Below are 24814 nucleotides of genomic sequence, written 5' to 3'. Positions count from 1 at the left end.
GTCACAACCAACCCTCCCTGGATCCTGTCGAGCGTATTTTGTTGGAAGATTTTGTAGCAAAGATCAAAGAGGGATTTTTTTTTATTTTAAAAACGTAAGTCGTTTCCACAGCAACCCAGTTAATACTATGTTAGAAATCCCCCTTCGCCTGTACCGGATTGTGCAGCAAGTACGTAACATTGGCAGCTCCTGCAGGGTTTTTTTTTCCCCTTTCCTGGTCGTCATTTTGCTTTACTTTTTGGAAGGATCATTGCAAAAAGGGTAATTATTTGCAGATTAATCCCATGTGAGCTCATCTGGTGGGCATGATGAATCATTCTCAACCAGCGGTTACTCAGGTGCTCAGGGATGACTACCCCTGCCTACTTCATATTAATGTCATTCTAAACTAATCACCACAATGAGTTATTGCGAATGCTCAATCCAAAAAGGCTATGCTGCAGTTTGCAATTGTGGCTTTACTCTCCAAACATCTCCGATGTATAGTTTTCTGTAGTTGTACATTTATGCATGGTTTTTCTTCCTGCTGTCAGTTATTCTAAATTTTCTTGATTTCCTGAATATCAAGTGTAAGTGTCTAGACATTCTCCTATTCCATAGGTCCCTCTTGAAGGAGACTCCCCTTGTTTATACGTGTGTTAGTGGCAGAACAGACACAATGGGATTTTATAATCTCACTGCCAAAAACCAGCGTCCCGCCATAGAGCTGGCGCAATATTCTGTGCGGCGGTTTATTTGCATCCCTAGGGCGGGCTGTCCGTCACCAGCAATGGCATCAGTTGTCTATGTGCAGGCGCAAAGGGCTGTTAGCCCTACTGGCTAATTTAAATATTCAAAGGTAAATTGAATTAAAATAAATAAATGCATTTCTTTTGCCCCTCTCCCACCCTTCAATAACAATTAAATTCATTATTTGTCCTCCCCCCCCCAAACACTTACATTTACCATCTGACCTTCCCCCCCCCCACCGCCCCAAACTGCACAAACTTTCAACTACAACTCGTCTCACCATCCCCTACACCCATGATGTTAATTTAACCCCGTTCCCTCCTCCCTCACTGATAAACTTACCTCCCCCCGCAACCAGTGTTGCATCTCGTTTCCCAGACGAGGATATGAAGGCACGGTAGTGCTGGCTGCCGGCCCGAAAATCTCAGCGGGACATCAGGCGGTAACGTGAGCTTAATTAAATCAATCATTTTAATTTATTTCAATATTCAAATTGGGGTCCCGTCCCCGAGAGGCCTCCACAAGGCCTTGCCACCGCCAGTAATATCGGGCCAGGCCTTCCTGGTGTTGGGGTGTGTGGCGGCCCTCTCCAGGAAGCATTTTGCAGCCCCCCACCCACACCACGAAACCCGACATTGGGGGTCGGTAAAATCCAGCCAAATCTATGTAACCGTTTTCCCATAGCTTTTTTTCTGTTTTCAAGAAATGCTCTCTGTGCGTTCCAATAGATTTGCAGTTACAATCTTTTTAAAGAAAATAAATGTCGAGGTTGGAAAATATAAGCAATAACCAAATTTACAAGTCTCCCACGGTCCCAGCAAACTCCACTTCTTTTCAAAACATGCAAGAGAAAGATGGCTATCTTTCTGACTCTGTCCCTCGGGTTTTAATCTGCTATGAATTGCTGACCACATAAATATATGCATATGCAATGGTTTAATTTGGAATATTTTCTTTGAAAAAGACGGTATCTAAGAAATATAGTGATGATTTTGTGTTAAACCAGATGCTTCCACTTAATGATCAATTAAGAAAGTATTTGAAAAAGGCAAAATTTGAATTACCATGGCAACTAAAGAAAGTTTGCAAAAAGAAATTAGTCACATCACTAAGCACCAAACTGTGACATTTGTATAATATGCAAGCAACAAATATTTCTATTGTACCTGGCAAGTTGTTTCTATAGCTTTACTTAACAGCAAGGTGATTGTCAGATATATGGTGCCTAACCGTGGCATTTAGTTGGAGGAATCCTATCTTTACTGGGCAATTTTCATGTAAAGGGCTCGTGCACAGAGACTAGCATTACGTGATTTCATACAATGATTGGGGAAGCCCATCCAGAATTCCTGCTAATAACAGCAGAATTTCATGTAGTGAGTACAATCACAGTTACAAATCAGTTAGTGGCTTTTTATTTTTCCCTTTTATGCATCTATCTGTTTTCTTCATGGTTGCCTTTTGTTTATCAGGCTATGGCAGGATGGGTTGACAATCTGTTCCCAGGCGACAACAGATGCAGCTGTCAGCCAACTGCTAGGAGCTGACCAAAATTACCTGGACTGTGCTCAGCACCTCCCCATAGCAACCAAGTGGAGCTGGGCAAACCACTCCTTAGCGCCACATACTGGCATTTCAAATTCATGCAATATTATGTGATCATGATTTTATTAGTAATTTTCTTCACTTTTACAAGAACAGTGGCATTTATATACTGCCTTTATTGTAGAAAATATCTCCAGGCACTTCAGAGAAGCGTTATCAGAAAAATGGGTGCTAAACCAGAGAGAGCTATGCAGCGCTGTAACTAAAAGCTTGGTCAAAATGAGGGATTTTAGGAGAGTCTTAAAGGTTAGCAGCACCTCTAGGACTGAAAGGCACAGTAGATGCAAAATGTTGCACTCTTCTTACCATTCTTGAAATAGTTCATATTCTGTGATGCTCCATCGAATGGTAATAATTAAGAATTTCCAATACTGGAAGTTGCCAAATCTTGGTCATACCTTCACTGTACCTACAGTGAAGAAGGGAAAATCGGATGACAGTCCTCACATTTACCCTGAGAGACATCCTACTCCTGCCACCAAGAGCAGTATCAACAGAATTGGATGCAGGTTGTTTGCTCATATATCCCAGCTTGGGATTTAGTTTCCCAATCCAAAATAAAGTGCAGCATTTACTTGTATACTATAAGATTAACACTTTTCAACATTTAATTTTCCTCCCTGTTAAAGAAAAAACCCAGAGAATTTAAATAAAGATGATTTTGAATTAACATATTTTTAGAATACAGTCTTAAACACAAAGTTGCTTTGAAGTTGAGGCCATAGTCTCAGGATAAGGTCGGCCATTTAGGACTAGGATAAGGAGTTCACTCAGAGAATTGTGAATCTTTGGAATTCTCTACCACAGAGGGCTGTGAATGTTCAGTTGCGAGTGTATTCAAGACTGAGATCAATTAGATTTTTGGACATGAAGGGAATCAATGGATATGGGGATAGAGCAGGAAAGTGGGGATCTTATTGAATGGCAGAGCAGGCTCGAGGGGCCGTATGGCCCACTGTTGCTCCTATTTCTTATGTTCTGTTCATTTTAATAAATTTTGAAATGTAATAATTTTAAAAACAGCATACCTAATTGGATATGCCTACTGTACCTTTAAAACAAGACCTTTATGCTGCTGCAATTTAATAGAGTATCCTAATCTGTAAATAATCCAACATGGAACAAAAACTTTCTGTGCAATACTTTATTTTTCTACTACTAAGTTGTCAACAGTTGTATTACAAATAACATACCCATGCCATCAAGCTATATTACACTGTTCTGCCATCAGTAAAATTACTTGTAATATAACCAAAATAAACAGCTATAGTTATGGCAACTATAAACAAGTAGTTCAATTCTTTGATAGGTGTTTATATAAATATTTAAATAAATCTAGAACAATGGTACCCAAGGCTAAGCGATCAGCTTATATAAATTATGCTATTTAAATCACTGATCAATAGTCCAACATGTCACCAGGGGTACAAACTCTAAGTACAGTAATATAGCACAGAGGAAGCATTCAGCCCACCATGTGTATGCAGGTTCTTTGAAACAGTTATCCAATTAGCCCCACTTCCCCTTACCCTTTCTCCAAAGCAGTGAAAAATTTTCCCCGTCAAGTATCTATTCAATTCCCTTTTGAAAATTACATCTGAATCTGCTTCCGCTACCCTTCCAGGCTGTGCATACCAAATCATAATAACTCGTTGCATAAAAAATTACTTTCCATCTCCCTTCTGGTCCTTTGCAAATTACCTTAATTCCATGTCCTCTGATTACTGGCCCTTCTGCCAGTGGAAACAGTTTCTCCCTATTTATTCTATCAAAACGCCTCTTAAGTTTTGAACACCTGTATTAAATTTTCCCTAATTTTCTCTGCTCCAAGGAACACTATCCCAGCTTCTCTAGTTCCTCCACATAAATGAAGTCCCTTGTCCAGGTACCATTCTAATAAATCGTCAGTGCACCTTGTTACGACCAAGTGAGAAAGGGGTCTAGGGTTCCCTCTCAGCCTTCACCTGGTCTTACTGTAACAGGATTTAATTTTAAACACACTGTTTTTAGCTCCCCTTAGTGAATCCTTATTCTCTAACTTTCAATTATAAGGCAAGGAAACTAGCCAAACAGGTTTTCTTAGGTTTAAAGAAAAAAGGTTGAACTTTATTAAACTTAAACTCTAATTCGGTTAACTCCTACGGATACACGACACGCCCATACTCGCCTGCATATGTGATACACACATGCAGACAAGAGACAGAAAAGAGCAGAAAAAATAAAGTGGAAAAGTTTGAGGCAATATCTGAAGATGGTTTTGGTTACTGTTCTTTGAGCTCGCTGTAGAGTTCTTGATTGTAGGTAGGTCTTGCTTTTCATTGGGGCCCAGTATTCTTCTTAAACCTTGTTTGATGTAGGAGACTTTTCTCTCTTGCGGTTCATGTGTCCTCAGTGGGTCCAGAGGCTTGTGAGAAAGAGATGGTGATCAAAATCCATTGTGCATTGAATGTGTCAGGGAATGGTGCTGTTGTCACCACAAGCGCTGTCTCTTAGTATGCAAATGTTTTTCAGCTAAGTGTCTGGCAGCCCTTGTAACAGGCCTTCTCTTCTTTCCAGCATGTTTAAAATCACTGACAAAATTAATATGCCTCATTCTTGGCAGGTGGGGGCCTGCATGACAACCTCTATAAGGCCTTGACATCCTTTCTAAAGTGTGGTGTCCTGAATTGGACATAATAATCTGGCTGAGGTCCTAACAGTGTTTTCTAAATGTTTAGCCTTTTCAACTTGTCCTGCCATCGTAAAAGACTTTTTTGATTCAGTTTGATCTGTTGTATATAAATAGATAACCTTTTCAGACACTGCAGAAGTGAGAATCTGTGATGAATTTCTGAGTAGGTAAAACAATTTTCTTTTAAGAGATTCTTAAATCTCCTCTTTACTGAACTAGGATAGTGATGTAAAAAAAAGATGCATCATCAAATCTACTACTTCCTATTATTATGGCATTTTTGCTTGGAAGTGCCAGCACATCTCTGAGTCTAAAACATTCAGTGGCCAAAACAGAGAAAAGTATCTAATTAGAAGCAGGAGTAACTATCTTCAGATTTTAGAAGCACAGTTTAAAAACATCAGTATTGTTATCCCAATACAATGGTGAAGTAGTGGACAAAATATATATAAGATGACCAATGCCTTTGCTCTGAGTGGACTAGCCTAAAGTTGGTAACCTTTGCACGGTTTGTGCTCATCTGCTAAGTTGTTTTTATTTTCTTTACATAGTGGCTGAATAGGGAATTCTTTTTCTTCCCAAAAAGAGATGGTGTCAAGTGTAATTATAGTTTGGCATAACTAATGCGTTGGTTTCTAGGTGGGGACAATTTGGCTTTGCCCTTCTAGACAATCAAGCAATTCAAAGCTTGACTGTGCATAACCAGTAAACAAAAGAACATTTAAAACTAGTCTTTGTGTGAAAACAGATAAAAACGATAGCCTTGAAGAGCAGTTTGCACTTGACCAACATCACCAACAGGGCAGAAACAGATAAGATGGTCATTATAAACCAAAGAAAGAAGTTAAAATACGTATTGTACTCAATGCACTGTTAGTGTGCTTTTTTTTTGGAGATACAGCACTGAAACAGGCCCTTCGGCCCACCGAGTCTGTGCCGACCATCAACCACCCATTTATACTAATCCTACACTAATCCCATGTTCCTACCAAACATCCCCACCTGTCCCTATATTTCCCTACCACCTACCTATACTAGTGACAATTTATAATGGCCAATTTACCTACCAACCTGCAAGTCTTTTGGCTTGTGGGAGGAAACCGGAGCACCCGGAGAAAACCCACGCAGACACAGGGAGAACTTGCAAACTCCACACAGGCAGTACCCAGAATCGAACCCGGGTCCCTGCAGCTGTGAGGCTGCAGTGCTAACCACTGCGCCACTGTGCCGCCGCTTTATGCATGGTGGAGTGTGACAAGCAGCATATATGTGTCCCAAAATTTGACGCCTCCTATTCTACTTCCATTTCCATAAATGTAAAAATGTTCCTGCGATTACAATGGATTATCTGTTCTCCTGTCTTTTTTGCTGTCATTTTCTTCACTTCATTACATTGCTGTGTGCCATTTCAGTGGTTTGCTTGTGTCACGGGGGGTGGTGTGCTGTTGATTTGCCTGTTGTTGCCAGCAATAAGCCAACAGTGGAATCCAGATTTAAGGAATTTCTTCTGATTCTGATGCTGTGAACACATAACTTTTTCAGACTGGGCTATTTTCCATAATGATTCAACCCGTGCTGACAGATTGGGGGGAACCTATTTACTGTCACATCAGCAGGATGCATTGTTGAGCCACAGTTAGGAGTAAACCACAAGTTACTGGTATTTTCATTGTCTGTTATTTATCTTATTTAGCGAATGCAAATCCCCGAAGCCAAGCGATAGCCTCTCCATTGGCTGAGTTGAAGGTGATTAGTCCGCCACTTAGTCTGTAGAGGGGATCAGCATTCATGCCGCACCCCTCCATCAGTACCCAGGCGCCCCTGGGGAAGCAGATGATCCTACCAGCAGACTGAATTCCAAGAGAAAATTACTCTGAAAGAGTCCCTTGCAGAATCCCAGTCACCCCAGAACCACCAGTCTCAACAAGCATGCTGTCCGAATCTTACAGTTTAATGTTGAAGGCCTATCGACTGCCAAGCAAAACCTCACTGGATGCCTTGCCACCCAACACTCCATCAACATCATTCATTGTTTGTAAATGCTGAAGATAAGGTGACAGATCTGGCTCAACAATTAGTAGTTAATTCTTTCCATTTTAAAATTTTGCACAGTGCATGTTGGCAGTAGGCCTGCCTGTTGGGGCATGTCCAAAGGATGTGCCTTAATGTGCTGCCCCTTTCAAAACCTCCCCAGTGGTCATCTGAGAACTCAGGATTGCATTTATATCAGGGCAAGGATGTGTTGTCAGGGTAATGGTCTATCTTGACTTGTTCCTGTTTCAACTTGTTAGAGGTGGAGACTATGTACAGCTAGATTCCTGTTCACCTTCAATTAATGTTCTTTGTTGGTCTTTTAAAAAAAAAATCACTGCTTCAATTTTCTGCATACATTGGAATCAAGATTGTGTAGTCTCATGAAACCAGTTTGGTTGCACTGTATCTTTATTGTGGTAGGTATTATTTTGGAGTATATTGGTTTTTGTGGTTAAGGATGTCATAAAGTTGAAGATTACTGTGATTGTGCCATGAATCAAAGTTCTCACCTATGCCTCCTGACAGAATGTCAGGATGGTATCATATAAGCTACTATGAAAGTGATGACACATGCCTCTCCAAATTCATAAGATGAATAGAAAGAAACAAGAAATGTTGGACCAGATGAATAAGTCAATATTCTTGCTCCAATACTACCTGAGGGTGCAGTCTTAGACCATTAGCCCAGCACAACAACAACTTGCATTTATGTAGCACCTTCAGTTGGAATTTACAGTGCAGAAAGAGGCCATTCGGCCCAATCAGTCTGTGCTCTGTTTATGCTGCACACGAGCCTCCTCCCACCCTACTTCATCTAACCGTAGATGATAAAGTCCTGGCTGCTGGTGACGAGACCTGCGCTCCGAGAGCCATCAGCCGAAGTCACATCAAAGCTGCTACAAAAGCAGTTGCCACTCCAGATAACCAATTTCTTCCATTATTCACTTTAACATAGTAAAATCTCCCAAAGCGATTCACAACAGCAATTATCAAACAAAATTTTACACCGAGCCACATAAAGAGATATTAGGACAGGTGCCCAAAAGCTTGGTCAAAGAGGTAGGTTTTAAGGAGATAAAGGAGGAAAGCTAGAGGTACAGAGAGGTTAGGGAGGGAATTCAAGAACTTAGAACCTTGGCAGCTGAAGGCACAGCCACCAGTGGTGGAGTGAAGAAAATCGGGAATGCGCAAGAGCCCAGAATTGGATGAGCACAGATATCTCAAAGGATTGTAGGACTGGAGGAGGTTAAAATCAAATTGTTGCTGGACTGGAAGCCGATGTAGGTTCGCAAGCACCAGGGTGATGTGTGAACAGGACTTGCTGCAAGTTCGGATACAGATTTGGATGAGCTCATGATTACAGAGGATGCAAGGTGAGAGGTAGAGGCTTGCTCAGGTTGGGAAAAAAGAACCCGACCGAACCAGAGCGGACCCGAGCCCAACCCGGCCCGAGTCCCTCCTATTTTGCCCTGAGCCCCTCAGCCCGACCCAACCATCCCTTTACTTACCTTCTGACTGGGAAGCTCCGCGAAGCTGCAGTGCATGCGTGATGACATCATAGTGACATCACTCACTCACTGCGCAGACTCAGTTTCGTCCCGGACTCCCAGCTCAGCTAAGTTTTTTAATTTCAATACTTACCAGCAGAGCACTTGCTGTGTGTGTCCGGCCCGACCCAACCTGACTCAACCTGGACTCAGCCCGACCCAACCCAAGCCCGAGCCCAAAAGCCAGACCCTGAAGATGAGCCCGACCCGACCCGAACCCGACACATGTCGTCGGGTCCCATCAGGTCCGGGTCGGGTAGCAGGCCTCTAGTGAGAGGCTGGCTAGAGGAGTTTCGGAAATATTCAAGGCTAGAGGTAATAAAGGCGTGGATGAGGGATTCAGCAGCAGATTGGCTGAGGCAATGGCAGATAACCTCCAATTTTAGACAGGATATGGGGTCGGAAGTTCAGCTTAGGGTCAAATAGGACGCCAAGGTTCACCCTCAGACAGTGGCCGACAAGAGAGACGGAGTCGGTGGCTAGGGAACAGAGTTTGTGGTGGGAACCTAAGATAATGGCTTCGGTCTTCCTAATATTTCATTGGAGGAAATTTCTTCTCATCCAATACTCCAAGTCTTATAAGTAGTGTAGCAAATCAGAGGCAGTGGAGGGGTTGAGATAGGTGGTGGTGAGGTAGAGCTGAGTGTTTTCAATGTATATTCGGAACCTGGCATGTTTTTGGATGATGTCGCTGAGAGACAGCATGTAGAGGAGAAATAGGAGGGGGACAAGGATAGATCCTTGGAGGACTCCACAAGTAACTATTGCCAGGAGTTGTGCCACCTATAGCAGTACTTGTTGAGCAGCTGTAGCCTTCTGATGTTGATTCTAAGTTCTTTACCCTTCCAGAGGAATTTGTTGATCACTTTGTCTGGACCAGTGAAGGTGAATTAGGAGGATCCTAACTGCATCTGCATTACTTAAATACTTACTAGAATTTTCATTTTAACAATAGATTTTTTTAGTAAGAATGTTGCAACGGTTGTCTAAAATGGGGTTTATCTAAGTATAGTTAACTTTGCAGAGGATTTACTGTTCTGGATTTAATTGAACTCGGCTATTTAAACACAGTGGGAGATCATCTGAAGGGATTGTGATTTTTAGGACTGGGGACACATGGGAAGATTAAAACCAAATCAATTCTCTAGCAGGCTTGGTAATCCGATATCTGAGTAAGCTTGAGTCTACAGTTCTCCAGGACATTGTTGATGATTAATCAGTCATCCTTGCTCATTGATGGATCCTGGATGGGTAAACTTATCACTATGATCAGGAATTCTTCCCACTTAGTTCCAGCCTTAGCAGGTAGGTCCTAACCAGACAAGCAGAAGGACTCTGCTTTGGTATGTTGTTCAATTTAAGCTGTTTAAACTCCAGTAGTATCCCTGAAAACACATGAGGCCCTCTGATTTTATTTATTTTATTTTATTTAGAGATACAGCACTGAAACTGTCTTTCAGCCCACCGAGTCTGTGCTGACAAACAACCACCCATTTATACTAATCCTACATTAATCCCATATTCCCTACCACATCCCCACCATTCGCCTACCACCTACCTACACTAGGGGCAATTTACAATGACCAATTTACCTATCAACCTGCAAGTCTTTGACTGTGGGAGGAAACCGGAGCACCCGGCGGAAACCCACGCGGTCACAGGGAGAACTTGCAAACTCCACACAGGCAGTACCCAGATCTGAATCCGGGTCACTGGAGCTGTGAGGCTGCGGTGCTAACCACTGCGTCACTGTGCTGCCCCATTTAGCTATTGCCCACTTGAGCCTGAAAATCTGTCTTCAGTAAGTGAAATTTCTCCTACAGGGCGAAAATGTGCTCCCCATTGTCAGACAAATGGAAATATTGGAACATTTTTGTGTGGATTAGTTTGGAGCCTCTTCAGCATAGTGATGGGTTTCAGATATCTGGTTGACCAAGAGAAAAAAAAACACCCAGTGGAATAGCTTTTGTTCATGTGTGGTTACTTTGTATTCCAAGTGAAGTGGGGCCAAAGGGTCAACATTAGTAGATTTAGCGTTAGAAGGCATTAATAATCTTAGAAGAAGCACTGTAGTTTTGAGGCAGCCTTTGGCCAGATGGGATATGTGACCATTATTCTGGGATTGTACGACTCAGTACTTAATTGCCTCAGCCTGTGTAAGCATGCTGTCCTTGCTTCACTAAGAAAAGAGGTAAGGGGAAATTAGAGACTAGACAAGCAACAATAAACCATGGGAACTCGCAGCGTCAAGGCTGGGGACTGAGATAACAGGAGACATTTGTTGGGGGCCATACAATCCAGTTCATTGATCAATGGGGTGTTAAATATTTCAGTGCAGGTTTCCATGTTATGGAGAGACAAAGTGGGAGAGTGGGTGTTTACAGTTTAGGGATAACTTACTTCCAGTAAGACTTTGTGTTTTGGACCTGCTACTTCAGTCCCCTGTATTTTGGGGTTGATGCAGATTTCTACGGAGAGTTATTCAATGATTAGGACAGAGTGGTGATAGACCATTTGGTGATGAGATTCAGTGTGACTTATACCCGTGCCAATCAACTGTTCTCTGAACAAGCTCTATTTGACTCCTGAATGGCTCTTTAGAATGCAGAGAAGGCAAAAATTGGCAAATGCATTGATTTCCGCTATGAAAGTAACTAATACTGGGTAATAATTGTTTTTCCTGGTAGAATTCCCTACCTCCTACCTATAAACTGGAGTGATGTCAGGCCTAAGGAGGATCTCTCAGCATGCCATTGAAGAGATCAAGGTTTTCTGTTTGCTTATCTTGTGAGTGCTGATCAGAGCCATATTTTGTGTTTTTTTCCATTCCCACCCTTTTTTATTGTCCTTTATAAACTCCCTGTGGGAAAGCACCTGGCATTGCTCAAGACCTTTCTGTGGTACCTGAGATTGGAATTTGTGAAGAATAATGGACATAATCTTGCCCCTGTCCTTTTTGTAAAACTGTAGATTGAAGCTTCATTATCTCAAGCATGTTATTTCTGCTTCATCTAAAATGCTGCTTTTCAAATCTATTACAAGATAAACTGAAAGACTGTTTTGTAAGATAGCACATTATTTTAACTTTATGTATGCCTGACTTAGTATTAATTCATCATTAAAACATACAAGAACATAAGAATCCATCGAATGAGAAAAGGCCACTTACCTCATCACATGAACAGATGATCTGGACATTATCACATTACTGTTTGTGGGACATTGCTGTGTGCAAATTGGCTGCCACGCTTCCTATATTTCAGCGACTACATTTCAAAAGTACTTCATTAGCTGTAAAGCGCTTTGGGAGATCCTGAGGTCACAAAAGGCGCGATATAAATGCAGGTCTTTCTTTCTACCTCATTGTGAGCTCAACCCTACCCATCCACCCGGCAAAATCTCTCCCTGACCCCAAAAGCAAACAAACAAATCTTCAGCACCTGCAGATGGATAGCGAAATGTCCAAAGTTAACTGCTTAACTTTAGCTTTTGTTGGTCTGGTTGGGGGAGGGGGTGGTGGAGGTTGATTTGTAGACCAAAAATTGTATAATTAAATTCAATTTTGTAATTTTTGGGGAACTGTTTTAACAAATGGAAGCAAAAAGAGAGAAGTAAATTAGTTTAAATATTTTTATAAAGATTTGGTTGTCAAATATAACCAAAAATGTTCCTGACACCTTCTGATCTAATGTTGATTTAAATTGACTGTAGGACTTCCCATTACGTACAATTTACTATCGAATTTAACAGCAATTTTCATGCTGTGGACTGGCATCCCTTGGAAACCTGATTAGAACCACACAGATTTTACACTTGGAACGATTAATAGTTGATCTCTCATGGCAGTACACATAGTGAATCAAGACCAAGTGCAGTCTTCATATGAAGTCAGGTAAGTGGACAGGGAATAACAGAACCAGTTCATGCAGACATAATTCAGTCCCCATTTTAAAGTCATATATTCTATCCTTATGTTGTACTTCTATTATAAATTCCTGTGGCCAGTTAGATTGGAAACTGTAAACTTGCTATGTGTAATTACACCCTCCTGCCAGTGGTGGTGCTGTAGTGCCTCCTGTGGAGGGGGATGTAATTACAGATTGACAAGCTTTACATAGGCTGAGTACAAACAGATTCCATGCTGTAAAGGATATGCTTTCAATCTAATGTGCTGCTGTATTATAAAGTAATTTTATTTTTTGAATAGGAAAGAGAATTTAAATAAAATTGTATTGCATTAGAAGTTACAAAGAGATGCAATTATTGATATGAAACATATAAAGAAAACACCTACGCACTCACTGATAGCCTAAAATCTAAGATGTTTTCCTAACTGGTTATAACATATGCAAGCCAACTCACTTTCTTCACTCTACTAGGAATGACTGTTTCAATATAGGGACTTTTCCCATATGTCCTATTAATTAAATATACTCTGGCATAGCACTGTAGCTTGCAGAGTTTGACTGGAGGAAGTCTACCCTTCTGCTATTTGCAGCCTCCGCATTTTATACTGTCACTCAGACAAGAGCACAGACACTGAAATGTTACAAAGCAGCATTCAGCTGTAAGATAGGAATCTCATTTAAATATTCTAGTCAGAGCTTTACATAAAACTTGATATTCTTCACATGGAACAGATTTTTTAAAAAATCATTGTTCATTTCCTTTGGGGATATGGCTGGTCTCTACTTGAGCTTGGGAATTGTGTATAGATGACATAGGAAATAATATTGTCCTACATAATGGCATGGTGTGTTATACTGAAATTCTTCTATTATTGGAAGACCTTGGGCTTTAAATACTGTAATTATTTACAGGGATGTATACGTTAAATGTAAATTAAACATTGCACATTAGTATACATTTATGCAAATACGTGTTTTTGTTTTCCATGCATATTTAGTTGGGGACTCAATCCCCGAATCCGCCTAGTCCTGCCTCCCTCTAGTTGTGGGTGACAGGTGCAGTCGTGAGCCTATCACTGTATCACTATCTGCCTGGAAAACACTGTCAGGCTGTAGGTGGGTGGGAATGTGTGGTTGCAGTCTGCTCAGCACGCCTACATATAAAGTCACATCACTAGCACTGTAGCAGCAGTGTTACTCCATTTACAGTTAATATTTTATTATATATTAACTCTACTTTTATTTGGCAGGTTACCGGTCTTAGATTCCCAATATTAGTAATCTTAACATGAACGGTGCCAGAAAAAGGCACGCATACAGCCTTCCTCTTGTGCAGTGCTGCTAAATATCTGTTTATTTCAATCTTCATACCAACCTGGGATTACACCTGACTCCCTGAACACAGCTCCATTTGATCTTGTAGATTCACCAAGCAATACAAAAATGAGAATAGCAAGGAGAGAATTAGACAACAAATGCATAACTTAGTCCCAATTAGTAGCATAATTAATTCACTAACAAAGTGTCATCTTTGATCGATTGGTAGAATAGTTACTTCTACACCAGAAGACTGTGGGGTCAAAGCCCACTCCAGGCCTTGAGAGCATAATCTCAGCTGACATTGTACAAGAGGGAAAGTTGTCACCGTTGAAATAAGATAGCTGCTGCTCTGGGTTGGATGTTAAAGATCCCAACAATATCTAAAGAATAGCGGTGTGTTCTCTGGTTTCCAACCCAACAGTCTTCCCTTATCCCTTAACCAAATCAACTTACCTGGTGGTTCATTTTGTTTGATAGCTGTGGAATCTTGCAGTGTATAAATTGGCTACTGTCTTTGCCTACTTAATCATACTTCAAAAAGGTAATTCATGATATATGAAAAGCTTTGAGATATGATAGGTCACTATGTAAATGCAAATTTCATATTTCTGCACTAACATAAAAGGCACTCATGTATATATTCTTTCAAGTTAAATGTAAGCTTCAGAAGGCAGCAGGTGGCGAGAAAATGCCATAAGCGCACAACACAAGTCTGCACATGAGATTCTCTCAGGGTTTGTGCCACCTGCCACTTTAATGGAAAACTTCACCTTTCATGTCCACTTATGCACAGATGAAAATTCCATGAATTAATGCAATGCTGAGGCACAACAAAAGTGTTTCCTCTATCAGACTTGTATGACTTGGGGCTTCACATTCAAGCACATCCAGAAAATAGAACATAGAACATAGAACATACAGCACAGAACAGGCCCTTCGGCCCACAATGTTGTGCCGATCCTTTGTCCTCTGTCAAGGACAATTTAATCTATACCCCATCATTCTCCTTTATCCATAATAGAACATAGAAAATGATTTTTTTTAATTAGATGTAAAGTATATGAGTGGTGGATGACTCCAAATATCAGATACCGATGCAAAGAACTAGTTTCCAATACACCATGTATAATTGATATGAAACACAAGTACAATTTATACTGTTTTTTTTGTTAAATTTGAATTAAATGTTTTGTCATCTGTAGAAGATTTTAAAATATCAGAATAAGCTCAATAGAGTTTTTATAAGAAATACAACACTGAATTCTCACTCTGCAAAAAAAATGCAGTAATTTGTTCATTACAGGAATATGGACACAGAACGTTATCACATTATCCCTTAAAGTCTTTTGCCATTTTCAAAGATACATGCACAGTGCCAATGCTTTTATCATGGAACCTGCTAATTAAAGATTGCTGCTGGAATATGAACAAAAGCATTATAATCAAATTACTCTTTTAAGTACTGAATGTCCTCTTTCACTTTCAATGTGTTCACAACAATCTTTTTGTCATGTGCAAATGAGTTTGCTCTAAATTTCTCAGGTAGAACGCATCACGTTAGTACTGGTGTGACTGGATTTACTTCACAAGCCTGAGAATATACTCTGAAGTTTTTCTCAGGAGTAATGTAAGTCCAGAAATAAATCGCTATATAAACAATATTCTTCTGCATTCTTGAAAATAGAAATGTTGGGGGGAGATTTTTTTTGAGGGGGGTTTTAAATTGTTTTGAGTTTATGAGCTATAGAATCATAGAATCTTACAGCATAGAAGGAGGCCATTCAGACCACCAAGCCTATGCCAGCTCTTTGAAAATTTAGTTCCACACCCCAATTTTTCCCCATAGCAAATCAGTTCTGTTCAAATACTTGTCCAATTGCTTTTTAAAAGTTTAAAATTGGAATCTGATTCCATCACCCTTTCAGGTAATGGGTTCTGGATTTCAAAACCCTCTGTGTGAAGAAATGTCTTCATTTCCCCTCTAGTTCTTTTCCCAGTTATTTTAAATCTATTACCTCTGGTTACTATCCCACTTACCAGAGGAGATACAGCAAATAGGAGGAAACTATCAAACCGCCCCATAATTTTGAATGCCTCTATTAGGTGACCCCTTAACCTTCTCTACTTGAAGGAGAGCAATCCCAGCTTCTCCAATCTCTCAACATAACTGAACTCCCTCATCCCTGATATCACCCTAGTAAACCTCCTCTGTATCCTCTTCAGGGTATTGACATTCTCCGAAAATGTGGTGCCTATAATTCTATACAGTACTCCAGCTGAGGCCTAACCAGAGATCTATAAAGGTTTAGCATGGTATCCCTGTTTTTGTATTCAATGTTCCTATTTACAAAGGCAAATATCACATATGCTTTCTTAACAGCTTCTCAACTTGCCCTGCCACAGGACGCTCTGTACTTGTCCTCCCCTCAAAATAGTACCATTTAGATTATACTGCCTCCCCATGTTGCTTATCCCAAAGTGCATCACCACACTTATCTGCATTAAATTGCATCTGCCATGTGTCTGCCCATTTTACCAGTCTGCCTTTGTCCACCTGAAGTTTGCAACTCTCATGCTCACTATTTACTCTGTTGCCAAGTTTTGTATCGTTTGCAAACTTCAAAATTGTGTTCCCTATGACCAAGTCCACGTTATTTATATAAAATAAAAAAGGAAATGGTCTTCATGTCAATCCTTGGGGGACCCCACTGTATGCTTCTCCCCTGTCAGAAAAACATCTATTCATCACTACACTCTGCCTCCTATTCCTTAGCCAGTTTCGTACCCAAGTTAACACCATCCTTTTAATACCATGTGCTTCTATTTTCCAAATTACTCTATTATCGGGTACATTACCAAATGTTTCTTGAAACTCAAATACACAACATCTACTGCACTATTTTCATCAACCCTCTTTGTTACTTCATCAAAGAACACAATCAGGTCAGTCATACATGATTTACTTTTAACAAATCTATGTTGTCTGTCCCTTATTAACCCAGGCTTCTCCAAGTGAGAATTAATTTTGTCCTTGACAGTGGTCTTTGGTAGTTTCCCCACCACTTACGTTAGAATGATTGGCCTGTAGTTACCAGGTTTATCTCTCCCCTATTTTTGAATGGGGATGTAACATTTACAATCCTCCAGTCCTCTAGTACCATTCCAATATCCAAGGAGTATTGGAAGATTGTGGTCAGTGCTTCTGCTATCTCCATCTAAGCTTCCCTCAGCAACCTAAGATTCACCCCAACTGGACAGGGTGACTTATTGACTTTGAGTGATTCCAATCTCTTTAGCATCTCATCTCTATTTTTATCCTATCCAATATCTCCACTTCTTTCTTTTGTACTCTGATATTAAACTTCAGCCTTTTATTTTGTGAAGACAGATGGGAAGTACTCATTCAGTACCTCGGGTCATGTCCTCTAGCTCCACAAGATTTTCTTTTTTATCCCTAATCATCCCCACCATTCCTTTAACTATCCTTTTACTATTTTATATATTTATAAAATATTTTTGGGTTCCCTTTTACATTACCCACTAATCTTCAATTTCCCCTGCACATTCTGTATTCTACCTGGTATGCGATTGTACAGGATACAACCTCTTTTCTGTTTTGTTTTTAACTTCTATTGCCTTTTTCATCCGAGGTGCTCTATTTTGGATGCCCAACTCCTTATGAGAATATGCTTGGTTTGTACCTAAACTATCTCCACCTTGAAGGCTTTCCATGGCTCCTTTACGATTTTCCAAGCCAATCTTTGTTTCCAGTGCTAGATCCCATTCGTGTCACTGAAATTAGCTCTCTTCCAGTGAGATATTTTCACTTCTGATTTTTCTTTGTCCTTTTCCATAACTACTTTAAACCAGTTACATTATGATCACTGTTACCCAGATGATCTCCCATTGAAATGCAATCCACTTGCCCCACTTCATTCCCCAGAACTAGATCCAGCACTGTTTTATTCCTTGTTGGGCTTGAAACATATTGATTAAAAAATTCTTCTGTACATATTTTAGGAATTCTTTGTCTTCCTTGCCCTCTAATATAGACTGAGGTAGTTGAAGTCCACTACTATTACTGCTCTAGTTTATGTTGGTAGTTCCCATAGTGACCAGGCTTCACGATCTGTTCTGCTCTTGGTATTCCTTTATCCTTCTGATACAATGTACATGGGGATACTCAGCTTTCTGAGGTGGGCCTTGCTGGCAGTGGCCGTGACTGACATTTATACTGACATTTAGATATTCACTGCTGCGAAATCATGAGAACTGAGAGAATAACAAGAATGTAGAACAAGGTAAAATTACAGATATATACAGAAGCACAGTGTGGTGCCTTTGAACTCATCCGAAACTCGCATTGTTGCAGTTCTGCAAGGCCAAGAAGCTCACACGTTAAAAACGAGACAGAAACAAGTGAAAGCTTTAGCCTTCCTTCAAGCATTCCCTGTGGTGATGACTGTATAGGGAACATTCAGTGCCAAACATCACAAATATAATTTCCAAAAATGGTCTGACCATTTGAAAACCACCAGAACAATGGCATATTGAAACTTCAGTCTGAAGGTCACAACACAATGGAATACATTCAATATTTTCATATAGTACAATAATGATGCCTGGGAGACCATACTAGCTCAAAATGCCCAGAGAAATTTCTCCAGTAATTTTTTCAGGACTGCTTGCCTATTTTTGTCTTTCAGATTTTTGACACCCCTTTACGAACTTGAAAAACAATCAGCTGGTGAGGATAATGAAAATCTGGAGTACTCTCCCCCAAAAAGCTGTTGAGACTAGGTTAACTGAAAATTGCAAAACTGAGATTGATATGATTTTTGAAATGAGAACAGAAAGTGCTGGAAATGCTCAGCAGGTCTGGCAGCATCGGTGGAATGTTTCAGGTCTGTGACCCTTCATCAGAACTTTTGTTCTTATTGATAAGATTTTTGTTAGGCAAGCATATTAAAGGATACAGAAGAAGGGGACAGATGGAGTTGAGATACGGATCAGCCTTGATCTGATTGAATGTGGAACAGGCTCGATGGGCTGAATGGCCTACTCCTACTCCTATTCTTATATTTTGGTTCAGCACTTGGGGGTATTGACTACAATGGAAAAGAATGTCAGGCACTGTCTATAACGGATGGCCGATCCGATACCCACTGTTTTGCGCCACCGCCTAAGACAAGTTTCCATCCGAGCGGGTACTTCCAAACAGACAACTATACTGCTGCCTCACTCGAGCCTGGCAATAGATTGCTTGCCCATCTTCTTAATTTGGAAATGTGTGTGCATGAGGAGGATGTGGGGAACCCTACTGCCGTAGCGAAAGGGAAAAGCAGTTAAAAATGTAGGAGGGTTACTGGAACTGATAGCAGTTTACTCAGGCTTAAAAAGAACTAATGGCAGCAAGCCAGGCTTAGGATTTGTATGAGCACCTCTTAATGCCAAGTTCAGAGCCCTTTACATTCTACACACCTCTGAAAGAGAACGGTAACAAACCTACATTTAAATTTCAAATGACGAGATAATAAATCGAAGTGGCTGTAGCTGGCAATATTTGATGGCTGTAACTTTCGATTCTCAGTTTCAATGAAATGTTGAAACTAAAATAAAAATAGCATTACAGTCAGTATATTACTTCAGAACTTGGAAAAAAAGGACAGCCATAGACAGCAAAAATTGCTGACCGCATCATTTATAAAGCGTAATCCTGGAGTAGTGCGACTGGAGTCCAATTCCACAAAGAGGGGAGATGAAACCATGCAGAGACACGTCAATGTAATTCTCGGGAGTGATATTCAGCAGCATAAAATCTGAGTCAAATAGCGAACTGTTTAAATATGCACATATTTAATAAGGTGTATAAAAGTAGGTTACATTTGGTTCATTAAAAAAGGTCAGATTTCACAGGTAGTACTCCTAGCTTGACGTCGGTACTTGAAAATGAGTAGCAACAGGAACTGCCAATGAGAAATCTGCCAGCGTCACTGTTGCTCTGGAGGGTGCCCACGGGTGCAGTTCTTCTGACATGTTTAAAGTGCTCCGAGGTGTTTAAAGTGCTATGGCTGACTCAGGCAGCCCAAGGAAAAATGTTTCAACGTGGGAAGAGGATGAAACATTGCTACCCTTGCAGCCACCCACTATCTAATTTACATTATTTTACAAGAGGCTTAGTCACCAGTAACAATATGTTGAGCGCACATGTTTACGGAGGAGACATATGCTGCTGTCCGAGTGTCATCCGAATATTTTTTTAAATACTGACGATTGCATTAGTGTGTGTGTGTGGATTAAAAACTGGTGATTCCCCCTTTTTGACGACAGGACAGCTGATTTTAAAAGTCCAGTCCATTGTAAAACGATAATGTACCATGTCAGTAGTGAAGTATATCAGCGTTTAAACAATTTTTCACTGCTTAAGTGTGATAAATTTAAACAGCTTCTGCATGAGCGGAAACAAACTATGTATTTCATTTATATGAATGTGTACTGTTTAGTATTACTTCGAATTGTCTCCCTGACAGCTCACCCCCATCCATGAGCTGCCTCTACCAGTTTCCCCCTTCCCCCTAGCCCACCAGACCAAACTTCCTTAAAGTTCTCCTGGCCCCAGCCCTGAACTCACATAGAATCATAGAATGGTTACAGCACAGAATCAGACCATTCGGCCCATTGTGTCTGTGCCAGCTCACTGTAAGAGCTACTGGGCTAGTCCCACTCCCCTGCCTTTTCTCCGTAGCCCTGCAATTTGTTTCTCTTCAGAAAATTATCCAATTCCCTTTTGAAAGCCATCACTAAATCTCCCTCCACCACACACTCAGGCATTGCATTCCAGATGCTAATCACTCGCTGCGTAAATTTTTTTTCCTTATGTCACCATTCTTTTGTCAATCACCTTAAATTGGTGTCCTCTGGTTGTCGACCCTTCCACCAATGGGAATGGTTTCTTGCTACCTACTCTGTCAAGACCCATCATGATTTTGAACACCTCTATCAAATCACCTTCTATTCCCTAAAGAGAAGAGCCCCAGCTTCGCCAATCAATTCTCATAACTGAAGTCCCTCATCCCTGGAACCATTCTCGTAAATCTTTTCTGCAACCTCTCCAGTGCCTTCACAACCTTCATAAAGGGTGGTGCCCAAAATTGGATGCAGTACTCCAGTTGAGGCCAAACCAGTGTTTTATAAAGGTTCACCATAATTTCCATGCTTTTGTACTCTCTGCCTCTATTATTAAAGCCCAGGATCCCATATACCTTATTAACTACTTTCTCAACCTGACCTGCCACCTTCAACCATTTGTGTGCGTATACCCCAAGGTCCTTCTGAATGGAGGGATGTGACTAGTGGTGTTCCGCAGGGATCAGTGCTGGGACCTTTGCTGTTTGTAGTATATATAAATGATTTGGAGGAAAATGTAGCTGGTCTGATTAGTAAGTTTGCGGACGACACAAAGGTTGGTGGAGTTGCGGATAATGATGAGGATTGTCAGAGGATACAGCAGGATATAGATCGGTTGGAGACTTGGGCGGAGAAATGGCAGATGGAGTTTAATCCGGACAAATGTGAGGTAATGCATTTTGGAAGATCTAATACAGGTGGAAGGTATACAGTAAATGGCAGAACCCTTAGGAGTATTGACAGGCAGAGAGATCTGGGCGTACAGGTCCACAGGTCACTGAAAGTGGCAACGCAGGTGGATAAGGTAGTCAAGAAGGCATATGGCATGCTTGCCTTCATCGGTCGGGGCATAGAGTATAAAAATTGGCAAGTCATGTTGCAGCTGTACAGAACCTTAGTTAGGCCACACTTAGAATATTGCGTGCAATTCTGGTCGCCACACTACCAGAAAGACGTGGAGGCTTTGGAGAGGGTACAGAGGAGGTTTACCAGGATGTTGCCTGGTCTGGAGGGCATTAGCTATGAGGAGAGGTTGGATAAACTCAGATTGTTTTCACTGGAACGACGGAGGTGGAGGGGCGACATGATAGAGGTTTACAAAGTTATGAGCGGCATGGACAGAGTGGATAGTCAGAAGCTTTTTCCCAGGGTGGAAGAGTCAGTTACTAGGGGACATAGGTTAAAGGTGCGAGGGGCAAAGTTTAGAGGGGATGTGCGAGGCAAGTTTTTTACACAGAGGGTGGTGAGTGCCTGGAACTTGCTGCCAGGGGAGGTGGTGGATGCAGATACGATAGCGACGTTTAAGAGACGTCTTGACAAATATATGAATAGGAAGGGAATAGAGGGATACGGACCCCGGAAGTGCAGAAGGTTTTAGTTTAGGCAGGCATCAAGATTGGCGCAGGCTTGGAGGGCCGAATGGCCTGTTCCTGTGCTGTACTGTTCTTTGTTCCTGCACCCCCTTTAGAATTGTATCTTTTATATTGCCTTTCATAGTTCTTCCTACCAAAATCTATCACTTCACACTTCTCTGCATTAAATTTCAACTGCCATGTGTTCGTCCATTCCACCTGTCTATGTCCTCTTGAAGTCTACCACTATCCTCTGCACAGTTCACAATACTTCCAAGTTTTGTGTCATCTGCAAATTTTGAAATTGTGCCTTACACACCCAAGTCTAGGTCATTAATATATATCAAGAAAAGCAGTGGTCCTACTACCGACACCTGGGGAACCCTACTATATACTTTCCTGCAGTCCGAAAAACAACCATTCACCATACTCTCTGTTTTCTGTCACTCAGCCAACTTCATATCCATGCTGCCACTGTCCGTTTTATTCCATGGGCAACTTTGCTGACATATATTATATGGCACTTTATTAAATGCCTTTTGGAAGACTATGTACACTACATCAACTGCATTACTCTCATCAGCCCTTCAGATGGGTACATTTATCTTTGGATTTGTCCTGATGGCAGTGAATTTTTTCCTGATTTGCTCCCCGGTAATGCAACCTTCATCTAAGCAGCATGCACTTCCACTTGGGAGATGAGGATGCTTCAGCACCAAATTGCTCTACCCCACACACACATCTTTGCTGCACTTCCTGCAATATCATCTTTTTCTTGTCTCTCTCCTATCTCCCCTCATGCCCTCTCCAAGCTCATCTTTTCCATTAGACCCACCTCCGCTTCCTTGACCCTATTCCCACTAAGCTGCTCACCACCCAACATCCCCTCCTGGTCCCCATGTTAGCTAATATTGTTAACAGTCTTTCTCTTTAAGAACTGTCCCTCTCTCCTTCAAACTGCCATCATCACCTCTCAAAAAACCAACCCTTGACCCCCACCGTCCTTGCAAACTACCACCCTACCTCCAAACTTCCTTTCCTCTCAGAGTCCTTGAACATGTTGTCACCTCCCGAATCCCTATTCATCTTTCCTGTGTAACAATGGTACCTTTGGCCTTCTATGAAGCCAACTTAGCTCATTTACCTACGTTGCAGGCAGGTAAGTCATTTGTCAGCTTCAAAGGGGAAAGTACCAATCCCACCGGAAAGATGAAGGTTATATATGTTTGTAGAGTGTACAACGTGCATATTACTGGGTAGAGATTGGCTGGAAGTAATTGCTTTAAAATGGGAATCTCTGGTCAAGTTAGTAGATCAGAAGTCTATGATGAAGGGAGAAGCACATAGGCTAATTGATTATATGTTGGGGTAATACTCAAAGTTGTTCGACGGGCAGGAAGAAGTGCTCTTCCAGTCAGAACGAAGCCATACAAAGTTCCTTATCCAACGAAAGGGCAAGAGGAACAGGTGTTGGATTGTATCCAAAAATGTAGTGTCAGAGGCTAGGAATCCTGCGGCGAATAACTCACCTCCTGACTCCCCAAAGCCTGTCCACCATCTACAAGGCATAAGTCAGGAGTGTGATGGAATACTCTCCACTTGCCTGGATGGGTGCAGCTGCAACAACACTCAAGAAACTCGACGCTATCCAGGCCAAAGCAGTCCGCTTGATTAGCACCCCATCCACAAACAGTCACTCCCTCCACCACCGGTGCACAGTGGCAGCAAGTGTGTACCATCTACAAGATGCACTGCAGCAATGCATCAAGGCTCTTTAGGCAGCACCTTCCAAATCTGTGACCTCTATCACCTAGAAGGACAAGGCAGCAAATGCATCAGAACACCACCACCTGCAAGTTCCCCTCCAAGCCATACGATCTCCTGACATGGAACTATATCGCCGTTCCTTCACTGTCGCTGGGTCAAAATCCTGGAACTTCCTTCCTAACAGCACTGTGGGTGTATCTCACCACATGGACTGCAGCGGTTCAAGGCGGCAGCTCATCACCACCTTCTCAAGGGCAATTAGGGATGGGCAACAAATGCTGGCCTAGCCTGTGACGCCCACATCCCATGAACGAATTTAAAAAAACAGTCCCACACAGTGAGTGGAGTTCAGGCATTGTTGTGGTCCCAAAAAAGGTTGGTACAGTTTGACTGTGGCAGTTACAAGAATACCATAAACCTGATATTGAGCCCAGTGGCAGCCCCAAACATAAATACTGAAGACATACTGTCAAGTTTGAGTGGAGGTATAGCATTTTCCAAGTCAGACCTAGCACATACCTACAATCAGTTAGAGTCAAAGAAGTACTTGGTCCTTTCCACCCCTAAAGGTCTGTTCCAACAGAATAGTTTTATATTTGGCATTATTACTGCACCAGCTATTTAGCAGACTGCAATAGAACAGGTTCTTCAAGGACTACCTGGGGTACAAATACACTTGGATGATATTTTGGTCACAGGTCGGTTGCAAGAGGAGCACATGACAAACCTAGACGGAGTGATAACACGCTTAGAGGAGCGAGATCTGAAGCTGGAGAAAGAGAAGCACGAATTTATGCGCAACTCGGTAGACTTCTTAGGACACAGGATAGATGCACAAGGGGTACACACGTCAGGAGAGAAGGTGCAGCAAATTGAAAACTTGCCTAGACCTACAGATGTGTTGAGGTCCTACCTGGTCATGCTTAATTATTATCGTAGGGTATCGAATCTAGCACACAAAATTGCGCCATTGAC

At 41.5% G+C, this 24814-nt stretch overlaps 1 long non-coding RNA gene across 1 annotated transcript; it reads left to right on the top strand.

The window, feature by feature from the left end:
• Positions 1-5: 5 nt before the first annotated feature.
• Positions 6-20140, top strand: LOC137384403 (uncharacterized). Its single transcript, XR_010977584.1, has 3 exons — positions 6-94; positions 12298-12478; positions 18521-20140. It is a non-coding gene; the product is annotated as an uncharacterized lncRNA (long non-coding RNA).
• Positions 20141-24814: the final 4674 nt, after the last annotated feature.

The sequence above is a fragment of the Heterodontus francisci genome, chromosome 26 (assembly GCF_036365525.1).
Source record: "Heterodontus francisci isolate sHetFra1 chromosome 26, sHetFra1.hap1, whole genome shotgun sequence".
Taxonomy (NCBI): Eukaryota; Metazoa; Chordata; class Chondrichthyes; order Heterodontiformes; family Heterodontidae; genus Heterodontus; species Heterodontus francisci.
This window is presented reverse-complemented; position numbering and strand designations above follow the sequence as displayed.